Source organism: Magallana gigas, chromosome 1, assembly GCF_963853765.1.
Source record: "Magallana gigas chromosome 1, xbMagGiga1.1, whole genome shotgun sequence".
In the NCBI taxonomy this organism is placed as follows: Eukaryota; Metazoa; Mollusca; class Bivalvia; order Ostreida; family Ostreidae; genus Magallana; species Magallana gigas.
In genome coordinates this window covers 14,204,789-14,220,890 of record NC_088853.1, presented here as the reverse complement: position 1 = coordinate 14,220,890, position 16,102 = coordinate 14,204,789, and the positions used below count along the sequence as shown (strand labels likewise).

The 16,102-nt window shown below is 31.7% G+C and overlaps 3 long non-coding RNA genes across 3 annotated transcripts; 1 reads left to right on the top strand and 2 right to left on the bottom strand.

The window, feature by feature from the left end:
• Positions 1-386: 386 nt before the first annotated feature.
• Positions 387-5,720, bottom strand: LOC105325495 (uncharacterized). The gene is made up of 3 exons (XR_010713795.1): positions 5,154-5,720; positions 1,043-1,232; positions 387-478 (listed from the first exon to the last, which is right to left on the bottom strand). It is a non-coding gene; the product is annotated as an uncharacterized lncRNA (long non-coding RNA).
• A 3,145-nt stretch (positions 5,721-8,865) lies between these two features.
• On the bottom strand, positions 8,866-11,422 carry LOC117687630 (uncharacterized). Its single transcript, XR_004600473.2, has 3 exons — positions 11,077-11,422; positions 10,129-10,178; positions 8,866-9,497 (listed from the first exon to the last, which is right to left on the bottom strand). It is a non-coding gene; the product is annotated as an uncharacterized lncRNA (long non-coding RNA).
• A 274-nt stretch (positions 11,423-11,696) lies between these two features.
• LOC117687629 (uncharacterized) lies at positions 11,697-15,299 on the top strand. Its single transcript, XR_004600472.2, has 5 exons — positions 11,697-12,078; positions 12,231-12,563; positions 13,019-13,527; positions 13,793-13,849; positions 14,482-15,299. It is a non-coding gene; the product is annotated as an uncharacterized lncRNA (long non-coding RNA).
• Positions 15,300-16,102: the final 803 nt, after the last annotated feature.

The window sequence follows — 16,102 nt, the reverse complement described above, 5'->3', positions numbered from 1 at the left end:
CTTCCTTGTCCAAATGATGAATCAGGATTTAGGAAAAGTCTTATTTCTGATGCTTTGGCAGTTGGGAGAAATTTTTCAAGATATTGAGTAATTTTTTCTAGTATATCTCCCTTTGATAAATTGCATTTTGTTATCATCCAATCTATGCATTCAATCTGAACGAACATTCCACGGTGCCTGTCGTTTTGAAGCAATTCAAAAGCATTCCTAATATGCTGTTCCAAATGCATCAACTGACCAATCAATAAATGTGCTTTTGCAACAGTAACTGAATTTGAATGATTATGAATTATTTGCTTTAATTTCTCCTCGATTTCGTCGAGGTTTTTCTTCTCTTTCTTATGAAGAGCAATCTGACTCATAATTAATATGCACTGAAATCTTTTTTTTTTTCTTTGAGTGTTGTCTTTCAGGATATGCAATGCATTCTGTACTGCTCCACATTGCATGTAAAAATCTACTCTTTTGTCTTCTGTACCTGCAATAATTATCAATCATTTAAAGTTATTTGGTCCGATTTTATGCGAAACTATATGTAGTCGCTTTTAAACTTGGGTTTGTTTCGTAATTATATTTTATCATTCAAAGATCTCTTTTTACTTCAAATACTAGTAATCCGACAACTGAACTGCTCAATATGAATATCGATCACAGACGACATGGATGTAAAGCATGTTAAATAACATCCTCACCCTAGTCCGAGGTAATAAGTAACAATTAGCGCACGTGTTCTCCAAAGTAGCTTCATTAGGACAACAGATGGGCGTTAAAAGATTAACTCATGAAGTTAAGCAATTTCGGTCATAATTGGTTGTTAATTAATAATTGTGTTTTATCATATTCAAGTTTATCATTTTTAACTGATGTTGAAATAACCACAAGAAACAGGAAACTTATGCCCCGATAATGCACTAATCTATTAATGACAACTGTTATGGCGACCAACACGGAGATGGTGAATACACAGTTCAATCTTTACGGTGAATTATCTGGATAATTGTGAGATTAAAATCACAGTAATGTTTAATACCGTAACACTAACCTTTGGGCCAATTCAGTTCAAATGCTTCATCAAAGAAGTTGTATTTCAAGTACAAAACAAATCGCTCATTTCGACATTCAATGTTTTTTGCAAACTTCAAAAACTGTGCATTATTCTGCATTTTCCCAAAGTAATCGGCAGCCTTTGCACAAATCTTTGAATCCGAGTCAAGCGATTCCGGGATTTTGTCCTTAAAAATAAAAGAAAAAAATATCAGAAACTGTTAAATATTGAATATGACACCACGGATCGTCTAAATAAATTTAAAACTAGTACTCAAAATATTTTTGCAAATCAGGTTTTTTTTTATGAAAATTGTAATCATATTTGTTTATCCAGATTGACAAATGAAAAGATATAAATTTACAGTGAAGTGACAATACCATAAAACTTTGATTTTCATGTACATGTGACACCCTATCTCACGGCTGGTTTGTATTTGTTTTGGGCATATATAATATCAAACAATTATTTTCGCTTTGTCGTAGAAATTCTATGATGAAACAAAAAAAACCCTAACAGGTCAAAGATCCACGGCTGAGCTATGACCAAAACTTAACTTATTGAAATAGTTTATATAAAAAAAAACTCTTATTGTTTGTAATTTTATAAACTATCAATTTAATTTGTACAATAATCTTGAATATACATTTATTTAAAAATCATATTTGATTTTATGTAAATGTATGTTGATCTGTATTTATGATTAACTAAAGCTGTTTTCTTCAAACAATTAAACAAATGAAGTAATATCCATGCATGTACATGAGAGCATGTACATATCATGTATATGTGTATTTCAAAACAACCAGACACAAAGTAGAAGCATTCATTAAAATATTTTTAGACAATCAAAAGACTTTAGATAAATAACTTTAAAAATAACTTTAAAAGAAAAATGTTTATTAGGGTCCCAAACTCTTTATACTGTGAACAAACTAAATTTTGTGGAGGCCAATTTTCGTTGTTTGTGGGTTTTTGCTTATTCGTAGGGATGTAATTTCGTGGTTGCATGGGTTTTCAATTTCAGTTTGATTGACAATTAACACATAAAGAACAACTCAGGAAATTAGTATTCAAAATATAGAATTGCATTGGTTAGTAACTATCCTTTTCTTTTATATATATGCAGCATAATTATTTCTCATCTGGTACACTGGGCAATGCCAGAAAGAGGGGAAAATTTTCAACGAATATTGATAATGGAGATTTATGAATAACATATTATAATGACTTCAAAAGCACGTGCTTATAAACAAAAATTATATAAAAAATGATATAAAAACAAAATGATAGTTATGTTTATCAATACAATATGGTCTTTTAAACATATGTGCAATAAGAACCCACACCCTAATGCTCTATTTGTCAAAGTAACTTTTTTAAAAAAAAGAAAGTGATTAATTTGATTGGAATTTGAAAAGATGATTAAAGAAGGTTTGAAGGTAGGGGTCATTTTTTAGTTTATATTAATCTGTTTAAGAAGAAGAGCTCTATATCATAAAATTGGAAGATATCCAAAGTAAAGTGATAAAATTTGCGGATTTTTTCTCTTGTCACAGGTAAATACATCATAATCTATAATTTTAAGTAGATCCGATAGTTCTTTTGTTGACCAGCGATCCTTCCTAAGTTGAAACGACTCAAATTATTAAACATAGCGTTTGAGAAATTATTGTCTATCAGCTCGTTTGTTCAAAATCACCGTACAATGAACTTTATTTACAAAAAAACGACCCTTAAAAATGTTTCTGTAAGAGACAATCTTTAATAATAGTAATGCGTCAACTTGTGTGAAAAAATGACAAGAAATTGAAATAAATTTTTCAATCTTATTGTCTTTTATTGTTTTTTTATGGACCGACATATCAAAAATGCAAATGCTCATCGAACTTTTAGACATCAGTAACTATAACTAAATTAATAAAATATTCCCAATCTAATATTCACTAATAAAGAACCAGGTTGTTTGACAAAAAATATTAAAAACATAGAAAAAAATGCTCAATTCTTGACTTGACAAGAAAAAGAAACCAAGAGAGGACAAAAATATTTGAAGAATGTTAAACTAAAAGAAAAATAACTTCATGTCGTGAGGTATACCGGTCAATTAACTTGAAACAAACTCAACTTTTCCATCTTTTTTCATCTTTTTCACGCCCCTGATAGTATAGCGGAGAAAACAGTTTCCAACCTCTTGAAAAATATGTGTCAAAGTTAAATCATTTATTTTGTCTGAAAACTTTGGTGATGCATAGAACCAATGAACATGTAAATCTGATGCACTTAATAGACCACGATTTTGTCAATGCAAATAAGGACTACTGATGTGTTTTTTTTAATATATGGATATTGCCCAATAACTTGGTGTACCTGGAAAACTTATAGCTTCGGATTTTGGCATCACGCATGAAAGAGACAAACAATGTACATGTTTATTTTGAGTAACTTGAATATTCTTTGTTAGACATGGAAAATAAATTTAAAAACCTACCGTGGACCGAACATTCAAGTTGCATTTTCCCGAGTTGATTGATTAAATGTAATTAAGAAGAATTTGATGATCGTGGTCATTTTTAGTCTGTATTGATCTCCTTTTAAAGGAAAGCGCTCTGTCTCTCTCTCTCTCTCCCTCTCTTAGATTATAAGAAAATGCCCAAATTAAAAAGGTAAAATATATGGAGTCTTCCTTTACTAGTTGATGGCTTAAGAAATAATATCTTAAAATTTAACGAAGATCTTATTGCTAATTTGTTGACCACACAGCCTCATTAACAGAATCATTCATTATTCTTAATGTAGGATAGAAACAATCCTTTTGATACAAGATTTCCAATATTGGACAAAGCTTTGTCGAGTCCTATACCGTGAATTCTGGCACCAATGTGGAATGTCCCTATCTCATACGAGTATACTGTATAATGAATTATTGTTTTTCGACAATTTATTTTACATACAGAAACAACGTCTGGCAACTCTCTGTTATGACGTTGAAAATTTAGTTTCGGTATATCATTCCGCGTGTTACATATAGTGCAAGTCAAGAGGAGAGCATACGACAATTTTGTTTAACGAATATATGTTAAAGGGCGATATTCGGTATAATGTATTTCTCGCCCCTAATATTAAAGTTTTGTTAAAAGCTTTAAAGTTAAAGTTGAAGATAGTTGAATTCATATTGAAAAAAGTTTTTAAAAATAATCACTTCAGTGACGTCATTAAAAAGAAAAGATGTCATGAAGATTGTCTAATGTTGATAAATTATTGTTTTAGTAACAACATATGGATGTTTTCCGAAGGATATTAGACTGGAAAACATCGAGCGCAGGCTTGCTCAATTACCATTTTTAAGTATGCTGAACAACAGCATATGTAAAAATCGTTTTTCAGCAGAACTGCGCTTAATGTTTCCAAATGCAATATATTTTTTTAAAAGACAATATTTTGTGATAGGATGGTATTTAACTTTCAGTAATTTAAAAATATTCTAGTAATTTAGAAAAAGATAGCTTGAAAATCTGGTAAAGAAAGGGTTAGTGAATTGGAATAGATTCTGCTGAGGTAGATAGTGTAGGGAATGTGATAATTGTGTCAGAGGTACACTGGTCCTGGTTTCACCAAGTCCCCATTACAACAATCCTTAGTTGGTTGGCCTTTAGACCAAATTGGAACAAATATTGTTGGTCATTGCCCTATGACAGGCAATGAGAGTGAATATATCATATTCATTTGTTTGCAAAATTGCCGACATTAGGTCATTTAGCTTACGTCATAGATCATCAGCTAATGAACAATGATGACTAATTCCAAAATTAAAGCTAAAGGCATCCTCTTTACAATGATTAATCAAGATTTTTTTATAGGATACTATTTAAAAATGGTTAAAATTGAAAGCGGATATTTGACCATATTAAATATAGTCCTTTTTATAAGTAAACAAAACAATTACTTCACGGATTAACATATTCTATCATTAAAAATTTCTTACGCAGACAATATCTGTTTACTTTTTTCGGTGTTGTATTATACAGTGTAAGACTGAAAAATCTCAGAACCTAAAATATACAAGAAATATTCATGTACACAAAAAACGTAATACTTCTACACTCACCTCACTTTTCTGGTGTTGCGTAAACTTTTTAAGACTCTCACGAGCAACATCGAAGCGTGCATTATCAACCAATACACTTATCGCTTTTCCAAAATATCCCAAGGTTTCAAGACATCGACTTTGATCCAATGGAAGGATGGCTTTTCTGTACATATCTGCAGCATCATGCATCTAATAATAATTAAACCTACTATACATGTTACCATTGAAATAATAAACCAACACTAGATGTGATCTCTTTGCGAGCAACAAGAGATTTTCCAATTTAATGTATCTTAAAAAGGCTATAGGGATAGCTGTTCTTCGCTATCATTTCATAACACTTCTACAAATTCTATTAAACCCTTTCTATGGATTTCAAAAGACATATTTATTCTAAAATTTAAAAAAGGTCATTTTGATTAAATCAGATCAACGATTCGCTTTTTTAACATCGGTATAAGGAATCAGAAGGACCCCCACTTAAGGTTAATCAGATAAATTTTAATCAGATTAAAAAAAGGAACTAATTATTGTGATTTTATGAAATTTAAACGGAAATTAGTAAAATCCATCATTTTTAAAATAAATCCACAAAGGAAAACACAAAATGCTGAACAAGCAAAACCATAAAATCTGAAATATTTCGGAACTGGAAATGACGACCAAAAAATTAATTGATAGATTTCTTAAAACTTTTCCTTAAACTAAGATCTGAAAGTTTCATCGAAATAGGATGAAGCTCTTTTGAGAAAGCGTTATACAAAAAATATAAGTATGGGAAAAGAAACAAAAATATTAAATTAAGGCCTTTCTTTGAAGCAAAAGAACCTAATAATAGAAAGAAAAACCAAAAAAAAAAAAACAAGAGGCCAATTGGCCTTAACGGTTACCTGACTAGCATATACATGTAACCCATACACAAACTTGTCGAGGAGTCTCAAATATGCATTTAATTAATTAGGTTTCATTCTGGAGTAGAAACAATTATAAATTTGTAATGACGACCACCTCCCTGTCTGACATCATTCAAAAAGAACTGTGAAACCTATAATTTTGACAAGAAACTTAAAGATCTGGTCTACAAAATCATGAATTCAGTTTTCCTTTCAGGTGTGTGGGAGTATAGAAAATATTTTTTAACATTATATGCAATAACATCTATACATCCATTTTGGCCCTGCCCTAGAGTCAAAACCCATACTCCAGGGGACATGAAAATTAAAATTAAAATTAAAAACTTCCTGGTTAAAATAATTATAAGTCAGTTTTTATACAGATGTGTGAGAATAGAGAAGAAAATTTTTAAACTTTATATGCATTAACACTATAGTGCCATATTGCCCCCCCCCCCCCCCCCCTCATGTCCTGAACCCCTGATCCAGGGCCATGAATTACACAGTTTAGGTAGAGGAGTTAGTGGACATCAAAACCATGTATTCCATTTTTTGCCCACATGTGTGGGAGTAGAGAAGAAGATTTTTTAAAGATTTAAATCATTTTTACTAATTGGCCATATTGGCCACACCCTAGAGCCTGAACCCCTATCCCAGGGGTCACGAATTTCACAATTTAGGTAAAGGGCCTCATGGAAATCATAATCATGCATTTGGTTTAACAAGTATATATGGGAGTAGAAAGGAAATTTTCTAAGATTTAATACATTTTAACTATATGGTCATATTGGCCACACCCTAGAGCCTGAACCCCTGACCTAGGGATCATGAATTTCACAATTTAGGTAAAGGGCCTCATGGAAATCATAATCATGCATTTAGTTTAACAAGTATATATGGGAGTAGAAAGGAAATTTTCAAAGATTTAATACATTTTAACTATATGGTCATATTGGCCACACCCTAGAGCCTGAACCCCTGACTTAGGGGTCATGAATTTAACAATTTTGGTAGAGGGTCTTATGGAAATCATAATCATGCATTTAGTTTTTAACAAATGATATGGGAGAAGAGAAGAAGATTTTCAAAGATTTAATACATTTTAACCCTATGGTCATATTGGCCACACCCTAGAGCCTGAACCCCTGACCTAGGGATCATGAATTTCACATTTTGGTAAAGGGCCTCAAGGAGATCATAATCATGCATTTAGTTTTTAACAAATATATTGGAGTAGAGAAGAAGATTTTCAAAGATTTAATACATTTTAACTATATGGCCATATTGGCCAAACCCTAGAGCCTGAACTACTAACCCAGGGGTCACAATTTAGGTAGAGGGCTTCAAGGACATCATGATCATGCTTTTAGTTTTAAACACACACACACACACACACACACACACATATATATATATATATATATATATATATATATATATATATATATATATATATATATATATATATATATATATATATATATATATAGTAAGTTGCATGCATATGTAAAATTATTTTTCATTTCACATTCGCAGGACAGTTAAGGCAACATTTTGCTTTTAAACAGCAGTAAAAGGAGGTTGTTTTGCTTTTGTCTATTCATTTCTGCATAATGAATAGTTCTAAACTATTTTGGGTGTTATTGTAAAGATATAGGTCTCCTTTACTTGACCATGTCTAAATCTGTCGGTCACGTGACTTTTTATGGTCACGTGGGCGTCTTTTAGACAAAAAATCGTCAATGCTAAAATGAGACAAAAAGTTCAAGGGCAAGGCAAAGAAATTTAAGAGTAAGTAATATGGCAACATATTCAAAATTATCCATACATCATAGAAATCAATGCTCATTCAGTTGTAAAGTTTACTAGTTATGTAAATTTCTTTAAAAACTGGCTACTTGTTCCTAAAATAGTGCATTTTTGTATATTTTCATTACAATTACAAAGTAAACCTTCATCTCTCAACAAATGAGCATCAGTTTTTATTAAGAACTCGTAAAAGGGAAGAAAATCATACCAAGTTTAATAATATCTATAGCCGTCTTGCACTTGAACTTTTGCATTTAATTTCTCAATCTAGAAGTCCTCTTAAATCAATACACATTTCAAACGCACAAGTGATCCCAAAAGGGGAGGTAACTCTTTGAGCGATAACTCTTTTGATATAGGCGCGATGTCATTTTATCACATAATCCGAATTAATTTTAGGATATGTTTCAACAGTACATTTTGTAAATGTTTATTTAAACATGATAGTGCTTCTGTTTTATTTATTTTAAAAGAGACAAGATGGTTACGATGAATCGTCCGCATTTCCTCTGTTGTATCATGGATGAAAACAAAAACCCGTTGTGTATCAGTTCTCTTGGTTAACCGCATTCGCGGAGTTATTGGTTTCTTAATATTTTTTTAGTAATGGGAGAAAAATATATAAGAGCTAATTGTACACAATTATTTGAGGGATTAGATGTCAACATAGACAAATGAAGCCCCTGATATTAATAAACTAACTAAATTGTTCTCATAATTTATATTAAAGAATAAGATATGGAGTATTTTTTTCATTATTTATGTGCAGCCTTTGGCCAATGACTGCATATTCTATAGCACTGCTTGGGTCTGTTAATATTATTCTGGGGAAGGGGTTCAAAGGGGTAACTTTATTCTGTTTGCCAGGGGCCAGGTACCATGGTGTTTTACTATGTAAATTGTGAATTAAATTAGAATTTGCCACGGGGACTATACATGTAGATCTGTCCATGTATGAGGCCTTTTCCCATCCCCCATAAGCAATCAACAGTATTCACCTTTGTATTATACACATGTTACACTTGTAATTTAAACACTCATTAAAATTGACTTTTATTTTCATTCAACACATGCAGAATGATTAAGATTAAAGAGAGGGGGAGGGTTAGCATATCTATTCATTCACAAAATAATTTAAATTCTAAACGCTCATTTCTCATTACCGAGAAAGGAAAGAGAGTGTGTAAATCCTGCAACAAGGCGATCAAAAGTCATTTTTGGTTCACATCAATATATTGGATTTAAATAAGTCTGAATTCTCCCATGTGAGAGACTCTCTCTCCCGCCCATTTACATATCATCCCCTTTCCACTTCTCAAACAAAATTATATATATAGAAACAATTATATTTGGTTCATTTGTTTTATTAATTCAAGAAGATAAAGGGACTTTCTGAAATAAATTCTGTGACAACATTTAAACCTGACATATGCATGCAAACTCAAAATTGCAATTTCTTTTTATGATGTCAATGTGTTTATTGTATGACTTCTTAGTTCTGGTCCTCTTCTCTCTTCAAAAACACAGTCTTCCTGTTTCTAAAGTTCAGGTTTTTCTTTTCATCATTTCATCTTGTATATGACACCAGGATAAGGGTGCGGGTAAATGATCACCAATAAGAACATCATTTATGTAAATCTCAAGACAAAGCAGGTACCAGCTAAAATGAAAATTATATATATTTCAGTAAGTTTAACTTGTTATCAAAATGGCTGAAAGACTGAAATGGAGGATTTTCTACAATTTGATAGTAAATGGAATTTATTTATCTTAATAAACATTTCATTATGTTTAGATGTGCATTTAATTTTGCACAAATTCAAATACAGCTTTTCAGTTTGATCGATTTGAAATTATTCGCATACTCACCCCTGATATGTGCATGATAATAGTTTAATCGCACCCCTTTATTTTACCTGGCCTGACCTTAAAAATGCACCTCTCTCTCTCTCTCTCTCTCTCTCTCTCTCTCTCTCTCTCTCTCTCTCTCTCTCTCTCTCTCTCTCTCTCTCTCTCTCACACACACACACACATTGATATTATATAATGCTGGTGCAGTCATGCAGTGTGAATTAAAACATATCATGTATTGTTGATTTGTTGATGAGCAATATTCAAAATTGTAGATTTATAAATAACATAGGTTTATATCAATCATTTTAAAACATTAAATGAAACCATTCGTACTTGAAAATACTTTTTCTAATTGAATTCTCATAGAATAATCAGATTGGTCATTATTTCAATGATAAATTATTGAACTTATACATGACTGTATGTTATTTGCTTACATTTGTTCCAGCCTTTTTTTTCAAATCAGTGTGACACTTTTCAAATTACTCTGCAAATAACAAATTATAATTATGAGAAGCCATACAATTTAATTTACATGCATATAAGGACATGTCAACAGTAATTTGAACATTTTTGTGAAAGGTCTACATATATTATGCATGGATGGGTAAAATGACCAACACTTCAAATTTTATTTGAAAGTTACATATGCACATTCTACACAAACAATACCAGTATATGACCAGGAATGTAGATTCCTCATTTAGAGAAAATCAGATGGAGACATGCAGTCATTTGTTTATTATTATTTGTTGTTTTTTTTTATTACCAATAGTACAGCATCATAAGTATGAACCCAGGTGACAAGATTTCAAACTGTTATGGTAGTAATATACCGAGTTCTAAAAACAAACTAGTAATAATTAAGAATTACTGTGCATAAACATCTTAATTAATATATCAACTGGATGAATGTGTAAACAATATAAATGAACTGTCATGGAAGAATTTTGAACACAGTAGAAAGGTGTTATTGATCAGCTGTTCATCAATTTCCAGAAAATGAAATCAGCATCTTTTAGCCTGCACTGTACTGATTTTCAGAAAATCAAATCAGCTGTTTTCACACAGTCTTTGTATTGTTTACTTACAAATTGAAATAAAAACAAACAGCTGTGTAAAGCTAAATATTGTCAGTACAAGTACTATGAACTGATTCGTGTCGATTGGTGAAAATGATCAACAATTTAACGGACTGGCAATAAAGCTACATGTACAATGTACATTGTATAGGCCTAAATGTAAACAATGCAGTCTCTCCTCATGTTTTGAACGAAACAACACATTAAGTCGATCAGAAATGCATCAACAGTATAAAATCACAATAAAATAGTTATTGAGCTATCTGGTATATTACAAATACACTGTATATCTAATCTAAATACCTGATAAATCATCAAAAGATCGCCATCATCGGGAATACCAGCTACACGTGTTTACATCGTCTGACGAGCGCTTTTGGGACGCAGATTCACACCCATACGACAGATGCGTTATGGAAATTCTTCGTATATTCTGATTGTTGTAAACTTATAAAAACACACATGAGTGATTCGTAGTTATATTTTGCTTATGAAGTATTAAATCAGCCGTATTTTACGCTTAAACTGCTGTTTTCGGTATATATTCTATATATGGTAATACAGAGGCGGGGCGTATATTATGACGTCATAACTCATTATCCCTTCATTAGCATATCAAAACGATGTGTTGCCTTATCTGTCCTGCGTTTTTCAATGTCTTTTCATTTTAATTTTATTGGTATAAGCATGACCTGTTGTTGAATCTTTTTGTCGATAACTTTTATTCTCCTGTTCGAGGTTAAAATGGGTTAATTCTAGATTTGAAATTCAGTGGAATCATTTTATAAAATGTTAAAATCATTTTTAAACTAATGTATGTTTCAATTCACTTGAGATTTTAATAAATCAGTTAATTCCTGCATTTCATTTTCCTTTGTATTTACAACTTGCATCAAAGACATTTTTTGGTTTCTTAGGTGTATATCTTTTAACCTTGAAGACTAAGGACGTAATATTCCCGGAGAGTAATAGCATTATCCTTAACTGTACTTATTATAAGGATAATATTGAACACATAATAGACACGCATATCAGATGGCAAAAACTGGTAGGAGGTGAATTTAAAGATATAGCTGTATTTTCACCACCTGGAGGTTTAGAACCTTTTATTACGAAGGATATGCAGCAATATATACAGCAATCGGACATATCTCATTGCACCAAACACCTTGCTCTCCGCTGTGATGATAATAAAGGAACCTCTTTGTGGTGATAAGGGAGTTTACCAATGTTGGGTGAAATACTTTTCCTATTCCAATGGCCTTTCTCGAATACAAACCAGTCGTTCTATCGTGAAATTCAAAGGTAATTTTTATGTGTTTTATAACATGTATTTAATTTTTAAAGTACATGTACATATCGGTATTCCTTTTATAAAATATTGTTTATAGATTTTTTTTTCATTTAGAGATTAAAAATCGTTAGCTTATCAATATGTATACCCTTGATTGTTTTAGCCAAACCGAGGGAACCGGATATGTTTTTGTTGGTTCCAAATGAGCTAGAAGAGAATCAGTCCATAAACTTACTGTGTACTGTCGCTGATGTCGAAAGTTCACGGGAAACTCTCACGATTTGGAAAATATCTCAAAACAACGACACACCTGAATTGAAATACACATCTGACGCTACATCCGCTAAAACAGAAAACTGTACAGAAATTCTAAATGTTAACGTTACTTATACTGTCACGAGAGACGACAATGGGGCTGTGTTCCGATGTTCATCGCAAAATAACTTCACCCAAAGACCAGGACCAATCATGAATTCGTCAAAGATTTCAGTTATCTGTATGTATACGATTGTTAATGATTACATATTTCCTGGATTTAGGTTTTATCTACAGTGTAACTGTAATATCTCAATTTATTTACTAACGTGTTTTAGTGTAGAATGATATATTTAAGCATTTTTGCGGTATAAGCTACTGCCGTTCAGACATATTGCTTAAAATTATTTATACTCCTTTAAAAATTATTAAATAATCAATGTATTAAGTAAGGATACACAGAATATAACATTATGGGACAGAAGCTAAAAAAATAATATAAATATGTTACCTAAGAGGAAATGAAAATTTATAGTTAATTGAAATTAGCATCAAAAATATTGAATCCATGGGAATAATAAGATGGAATTATCTTTTATAATATTATATATTCATAATAGTTTTTCTATGGTAATACAAAAAAGGAATGATTTTTTTTTAAAATAAATGATCAAAGGTTACATTTTAATATTGCAGACGGGCCTGACGAGTCTGCTATCATTCTGACTCCTTCCAAGTCCTTGTATTTTGTTGGAGATCCCCTAACAATGCAATGCATTGCTGATAGTAACCCGCCACCTGTCTTCGTTTGGAGCTTCAGGCCATACGATACATCTGAAAAGATACTGGTCAAACATTTTCACTCCAAACTTGCCTTTGATAACCTTAAAACCACGGGTTCTGGAACTTATATTTGCACAGCAATCAATTTCGCCAGACCAAAATATCCAAACGCATCCTCCTCTGTGTCTTTATATATAAAACATTCGGGGAGTAATTACAATGGTTGTAAAAAAAAGCGGATATCTCCAAACCTGTCAGCGATATAATAGAGATACTGTGTGTGTCATTAATGTTTGGGCCGCAATTGCAGTAGTGTTTCTTATCATCTTTGTTTCATTTGCAGTTATAACCATACTTTTGATCATAAATAAAAATAATAGATCGACATGCATAACATCTAGCAATCGTGTTCATTCGCAAAGGTACAATTACATAAATATCTTTATTACACCCAATTAAAAAGAGATTTTTAAGAACGATTCACAGAAACCGTTAACTGGTAGTGAGAAAAGAAATGGACAATTATACAGTAAAGAATGCTCTTTGTAATGCTACCTAGTATAAGGAACAAAATTCTGTAAAAAAAAAATATATTAATCGATAAATGAGTTGCTAAAACAGTGTTATGTTTGTTTCAGGGACACATTTCTTTATTTCAATAATGCAATTGTTTCCATCTTTTTCCAGTGTCCCACAAAATGACACAGGGTACCAAACGCACGCTGATTTTGCCAACACTCACGTGTAAGTGTACACATTTAGATTTCTAAATGATAATTAACATTGGGAATTGGATTTCAACCGTCACACGAAACTTTACACCAACATAGTGCGGTCAAGGGTGCTTAAGTTAGAATATTGAATTTAATAACGAATCAATTCAGAACTAATTACCAATAGAAACATACAGGTAAATACTAAATATTTATGCTTTGTGTCATATGCTTAAACCAAGTAGACACTTAAACTTTTTTACTAAAAATGAGTCATTCCTTTCTTAACTTTATACCATGACATATGGTGATTACAAACAGTGTTCAAAATTAAAAGTCCAAAGGAAAATTCAAAACAGGTGCCGAGAAAGTCGGACCTCTGAAAAAAATTTGAGGTATGATCATGTTCCATTGAGGAATGAGCATCCTCTCATACCAAAAATCATCATTAGTAGGAACTTAATATCTTGATTTGTCGAAATGTAACTTCAAAGTGTTCGTTCTTGCACATAAACCAAATGCATATTCCAAAAGGTTTTTTTTTTACTTTCATCGTGTCCATATACCTTAGTTATATTAAAAATAAGTTTGATTTGCAGTTTCCAATAATTAAACTTCTCTAAAGAAATATGCAACCTGCAATAAGTTTGTGTTTTATTTAAGATATTCATCGTTACAATCTCACAAACCGGAAACTGGTGAATATACATCGTTGCAATCCAAGAAACCGGAAACTGCTGAATACACATCGTTGCAATCTCAAAAACCGGAAACAGATGAATATACATCGTTGCAATCCAAGAAACCGGAAACTGCTGAATACACATCGTTGCAATCTCAAAAACCGGTAACAGATAAATATACATCCTTGCAATCCCAGAAACCGGAAACAGGTGAATATACATCGTTGCAATCTCACAATCCGGATATTGGTGAGTATACACCGTTGCAATTCCAGAAACTGAAAACAGGTGAACATATATTGTTGCAAGCTATGATACCGGAGACAGGTGACCATACATCGTTGCAATCCCACAAACCGGAAACAAGTGAATATACATCGCTGCAATCCCACAAACCGGAAACAAGTGAATATACATCGCTGCAATCCCACAAACAGGAAACTGCTGAATATACATCATTGCAATCCCACAAACCGGAAACTGGTGAATATACAACAATCGACAATGTATCGTGATTGAGGAACTAGGTCTGAGAAAACAGATTTTTAATGTACTTCTACCGTGTAATTATAACTTATTGTTTATAGACCTCACTGGATCTTATTTACCGATCCATACTGATGCAATTTCTTTGTTTTTTTATTTGTGTGTGTGTGTGTCTTTTTTTCTTTATTGGACTTCTTTATATGGCTTTGCTTTCACAAAGATATATCTAGCAATTTTAAAATACACATCATACTTTGTATGCAATATATTCTTAGTAGTTTCAATTCTTGCTAAATGAAAATTGAACAAGAGTGGTATCAATTCTTAGTATTTAATTTGCTTTGATACACAGTTAATTTCGTTATTGATTTGATAAATAAAATCAAAAGGGAGAAATTTACCAACAATATTTAGTACAAGAGTTGTTGTATTTTTATTTTTTATTCATTAGAACTGTGTATATCATTAGATTTACAAAAAGATATTCTTTTAACAGACTTGTCACAATTGTTCATATATTACACGAGTGATAAACTTAAACTTAAGTAAAACATGTTTAATATTAAAACATCTGTTTTGCATCAGGCTGAAATTGAGTTAGCTTGCAGGACTTTGCTGTGTCAATTATACTAATTTTTAGGATGGTTGTATTTTTAAAAAAATCAAATTATTAAAAAGAAAAGTTTAAAATGGAAAAAAACGAAATCTGGGATTTTTCTTCAGCAGTTAAATCGCCATGTCCTTCGGTTAATCCTCGACCAGGACAATTCAATACACACCTCAGAATCACCTAACATTATCAGATTCAACAGGAGGTCACATCAACTTTGCTAACAAATGTTGGCTTGTTTAATAGTCTGTTACTATCTTTCTGTTTGTGGCATGCCACTCAATTCCATCACAAAAGTACCTGACCACAATATCTTTCCAGTTTTTTATTAAACTATGAAAAACTCTTAAAAGTAAACACATAAGGTGCTCTGTATTGATACCTGTCTTTCACATTACTATTATCTGTTATTGTATAAACATGTTAAATACTTTCTGTTAACGTCTCAGTATCCTGAAATATCTCCATGCCTTAAGATGGGTATTTTGTTTAATTCAACATAAAT